Source organism: Ochotona princeps, chromosome 11 (assembly GCF_030435755.1).
Source record: "Ochotona princeps isolate mOchPri1 chromosome 11, mOchPri1.hap1, whole genome shotgun sequence".
Lineage (NCBI taxonomy): Eukaryota > Metazoa > Chordata > Mammalia > Lagomorpha > Ochotonidae > Ochotona > Ochotona princeps.
Window position 1 is genome coordinate 68,176,936 of NC_080842.1, and position 5,446 is coordinate 68,182,381.

The window sequence follows — 5,446 nt, forward strand, 5'->3', positions numbered from 1 at the left end:
TGTATTTGCTTCCTGGTACTGGGACAAGTACTTGAGAATGTTGATGAACCAGACAATGAAGCATTCCTAGAACTTAGGGCCTGTGATGGTTTTACATGTTTGGGAAAATTGAAAGCAATTTTATAAAAGGAAAGGATCTTGAAAATCTGCTCTTCAGCTTCTTCATCAGGTGTCAAGGGAATGCACGCCTGAGTCAGAACGTGTGTTCCTGTTGGTGTCGGACCCAACCAGACCTCAGCTGAAGTTCTTCTTAGGTGTTTTTCCATGTGTCCTTTACCTACTGCCTTTTCATGGCGCGGCAAGCACTCTGTGTGACCCTCACCACCCAAACCAGAGGCCTGGCAAACTTCTTCAAGAGAAGTAGCTGAGCCACTTCTCTTATAGAAATCGGGAAAATGAAATCCATCGTTACAGAGACATTGAATTTGTCTTATTTTTTTCCTATTGACAACAAGAAAAGTTGTTGTTACTAAGCTTAGTGTATGTAAGACACAGGAGCTTCAGTAATAGAACAATTTTATACAAGATGGAAGACGGAAGGGTGACTGATATGATCCAGTTTTGGTGCACTGGCGAAAGTAACACAGATCTCAAAGTTCCCACTCAAACGTGAGCAGACACTCGCCTGTGCTTCTTCCTATTGACCCCTGCAGGTCAATGTCCATCCAAGAACTGGAGTGAATGTACAGCTTCAGTTTAGGACCTGTTGGTTTTGTGGCAGAGAGAAAAGTGAACCAAAAATGCTGAAGAAATGGATACAATGGTTTTTGAATCTTTTCTTTACACATAGCAGTGTCAAGTCAGTTTGTAAGAGATAAGGGGTTGGACACTGTAAGGTGGCCTCAGGTGGCAATGCATTATTGTTCTACAGGATGGAGGAAGAATATTCTATTGTTAGGCCCAAAGGAAACTAATAACAGAGGAACAGAATGTGAGGTAAGATGGAATGGTTTTCACTTGCTTTTCCACTGCTCTGAATAATGTCAATCCCCCATCACTCAGTGGAGTCCTGCCCATCTTAAGGGCAAATATGAACATCTTGAGAAGCCGGGTGTGCTTCATTCCTGGTGTTCATGTTCCTAACATTTCTTGTCTTCTCTGCAGAGAAGTGTCTGTGTCTTACTCTTGTTTCCTTTGACTCTAGAACTGTGTCCCCCAGGCATACTTGTGTCTGACATACACTAAGACAGTGGCCTTGAACTAGCCATACTGTGGGGGAGGAGGGCAGAAAGCAGACTTACAGGTGATTTGAGAAACAAGGACCAACATTTCCTGGTTTTCTTCACTGAGAAGATTTTTACTGTATTACTGTCTGCATGAAATATTTAGAGCAGCAGAAGTCATTTGTTTCTTTAAAGAGAGTTATTCATTTATTTATTTTTATTTACTTATTTGAAAGTCAGAGTTATAGAGAGGGAGAGATGGAGAAAGGCAGAGAGATCTTCCATCTTCTGGTTCACGCCTCAAATAGCTGCCATCGTAGGACTGGGCCAAACTAAAGCCAGGATCCCAGATCTCCTTCCAGGTGTCCCACCAAGCTACAGGTGCCAAGAAATTTGGACATTCTCCATTGCCTTCTCAGGCACATTATCAGTGGGTTAAATTGGAAGTGGAGCACCCAGGATTTGAACTAGTACCCATATGATGTGCAGGCATTGCCCACCATGGCACAATGCTGTACCCCGGAAACTAGCCTTATTTTTGTGTTTCCAAATTAATACCCAGTCATGACACTCAGAGAAAAATCAGCCCCAAGCTACTTTTCCTCCTTTCTTAAAAGAAGTAGGTTCTTCAGAGGTTTTTAAAAATTGGCTTGCATGAGATAAAATGAAACTGGAAACATCTGTTGGTGTGTGGAGGTATCATTTATTTCCTCTGAAATAAAATGAAAAGAGGAGGAAGAGAAAGAGGGAGTAGAAGAAACAGGAGAAAAAAGGTAAGAGGAGAGAAGGGGGAGAAGGAAATAGAGAAGGGAGAGAAGATATTTTCAGGAGGTAGGTCTGAACATTTAGTAATTAAATCAATATTGAGCTACGTTGTAGATACCAAGCATGCTCTGGGCATCCTAGTGAGACAGTTTGAAAACATGGCAATCCAAGGTTCTGTCGTCCTGATTCTCTGATGTTCACAGCCTGCCTACTGTGGAACCTGTTTGTTGACTGAATTCTTCACTCCATCTCCTGCAGATAGGATGCTGCGGTTTAAAGGTGTATAGTGCTAGGATGAAGAAAGCCAGTAGGAAGGAGGAGGAAAGCAGGTCCGCAGAGAGGGGGTGGCTGAAGACGGAGGAAAGAAAGAGAAAAAGGAAAGAGATGACGATGCTGATTTTGAATCAGCAAAGTTCTAAGTGTATGAAGGAGTGGACAGCAGGAAGGAGAGGATAGGGATGGAAGAGGAAGTGGAACGCAGCTGGCCCTTGTTCTGCCTGTGGTCCTTTCCCAGCTGCTAGGACAACGAAAGGAAATCATCTTCCGTTTTGCATAGACTTGCTAGTTACGTAGTGATTTTCCAGGTGGTATATGAGCTTACTGAATTTCTATCTTTTGATGTATGTATTATGATATCCTGTTGGGGTGAAGAAATTTGTGATTCAGGGAATGTGAGTGACCACATTAAGGGTACTGGTAAGTGGGTCATGGGACTTGAACTCAGTTATTATTAGGCTGATTAAGTAAACTTGACTTTTTTTTTAAACATTAGCGTGGAGGCTTAATGGCAGGGAGGAGACCCTTACTTCACTATTTTCACCTTGTTAGTCTTCAGATACATTGCACACCTTTTCTCCAATCTGCTTTGTACCTGGCTGTGGACCTCTGTCAATGGCATGGCCAGGCTGGCTTCTCAACTGGCCACCAAGAGGCTGTTTCCAGAGACTGGACAGCAGGGACTGGGAAGTGTCTTCTGTCTACACTTCAGGAAACATCTCCAGCTGCAGTCATGGCTGCCTGCTTATTCAGCCTCCCATGGATGGGCAGCTCACCTGGTAGGATGGGTGTGGGTTGACCTCTAGGAACACTGCATTCATCATCTGAATCTCTGTTCCCAACAGGGGAGTGACTTCCTGCTCTTACTATTCTGTGGCTGGTGTTGATATTTCCTGAGTCACCTAAGTCGTACAACTAGTTCTCTATATTAAATTATTTTACTGTATTCTCTGGTCTATCTTCCATTTCCGTGAGTGAATACAGATAGGTGCGCCATGTGAGTGAGGTGTAAAAGCAGAAATCAGGTAAGAAGAATAAGTGGATCAGAGAGGTCTTCATAGTGTAGGGAGTGTGAATGGGTCTTTGAGAGACCAGGAGGCATTTAGTAAGCAACGAAAAAAAAAAGACATACAAAGAGAAGCTAATAGTTAATGTATAATATGTTTGTTTTAGAGTTCTCTGGATAGAATTGTTCACACGGGAAAGTTGTGCTTTGTCTAGATTCATGGTACCGATATATAGCCAATTATAATTTGGATGTGTTCTAGGTACACTCAGAGAGGCAAAACACCCAACAAGCAGGGGAAGTTACACTCCAGGGATAATAAACAAATATATCTAATTGAGTAAAAAGAACAGCCAGAAACAAAAAAGGCACTGGACTTAAAAAGGCTTTTGAAGCAAGGGCCAACGTTACTCCGTTGTTTGTATTGCTCTCTTACTACTTTCAGAAGGGTTTATGCATCTACTTTAAAAATAACATGTTTATTTTATCCTTTGGTTAGCCAACAGTTAGTGAGCCCATGACCTGTGTCAGGCTGTGTACCAAGCAGGAGACAACCAAGGGCAAAGGGGACGCAGCTGTTCCCCACCTGTCAGTGCTCAGAGCCCAGTGGGAGAAGCAGGAAGTGACGGCACAAAGAAACACAGTGCACATCATTAAGATGCTGCAGCATGAACGTGCTGGGCAAGGTTGGCCAGCAGAGACTTTCCGGGCAGTTGTAAAGGTGTGCATATAGGATCAGCAAGGACGGCGACTCTTCTAGGGTTAATGGAGAGGGAAGAATGAGCAGTGACTGCATTCTCAGCTCTCAGAGTGAAACACTTCAGGACACATGCGGGCTGTTGGACAACTTAGGCAACGCTAGAATTCAGAGGGTTCAAAATCCAAGACAAAGGGATCAAAACCCAAGAGCCATTGGCTTTTGTAGAAATGTTGACACATTTTGATAAAGAAGTTTTAATGTCTTACCTTATTGGGGTTAAAACTAAGTTTTGCAACTTTGTTATTTTTAAGGTTTTTAATCGTTAAAAGCTTTACTGAGATATAAATGTGTATCACTCAATTCATCTGAATTATATAATCCATTAGTACAGATTTTGATCTAAGTCTTGTGTAACCATTGTGAAACTATTTCACTTGTTATTATCACACAAAAAGGAAACGCTACGGGTGCTTGTTGTCATTGCCCAGTTTTGCCACACCTCATCCCACCCAGCCTCTCTTCTCCATCCCCTGAGTGTGGCAAGCACTTACCCACTCTGCTTCTGTCCATTCACCTGTGCTGGGCTTCTATTATTGTGTCTCTCCCAACTGTCGTTGGGAACGGTTGATCAGTGTCCCTCAGGCCCTCCCTTCCCTGTGACCAGCACACTGCTCTTGTCTCCACAGGACATCACTGGCTGATACAGCAGGTAGCACTGCATACTGTAAGAGCTGGGGTGTTGGACTGGAAGAGATCTGGTGAGAAGCCTGCAAGAAGGAGGAACACCTGGAGAGTTGGTTTCCACTTCCCACACCTTTGGCTTTTTTTTCTTTTCATGCTTCCTGTGTGATTGGGTATTCTTAAAGGCAGAGGGAATAAACTGCCCCTGCTTTCTAGAAGATGCTCATCAAATCCTTGTGAGAAGGTGGCTTAGGGAGAATTTCAATGGAAAATTTTGTATTTTAGACTGAAAAAACCCAAAGGCTGAAGGGTGTGTCCCAGGAATTCAGGCATAACTAGAAATTAATCACATTTTTTTTTTAAAAAAGCTCCATTGGCTCCGCAAACACTTGGAGGCATTTTCAGGTATTTAGGGGTTCTTGCGTGTATAAAATATATGGTGTTTTCCTAATGCCGGTAATTTGGTGACAGACGCTGGTGAGGTTCCATATAATGAAGTATGTAAAAATGAGGAAGCAATTAAGGCCTTTTTAGTTCCCGTCGAGGCTTGCAAAGATTGCTTAAATAAGCTATCCAAAACAACATACATTTTTTTTTTATCAAAGCCAAATTAAAATGTTATTTAATGTTCAATGTTTTGGCCTGGAATAGATGTCAAGTTTTTATTTTTTTTATTGTTATTTTTAATTTAAACAAATGTTGCTTTGGATTGCTTTTCCTTTAGTAGAATGTTTGTAGGTCTCAGAGGACAGTCCAAGCATGCTTTTTGCTTTTTGTACCATTTACAAAGCGCACCGGCTCTGTAGTGGAAGGGAATGCTGTAAATATCCAATGCTCGGCGTAGTGCATGGCTTG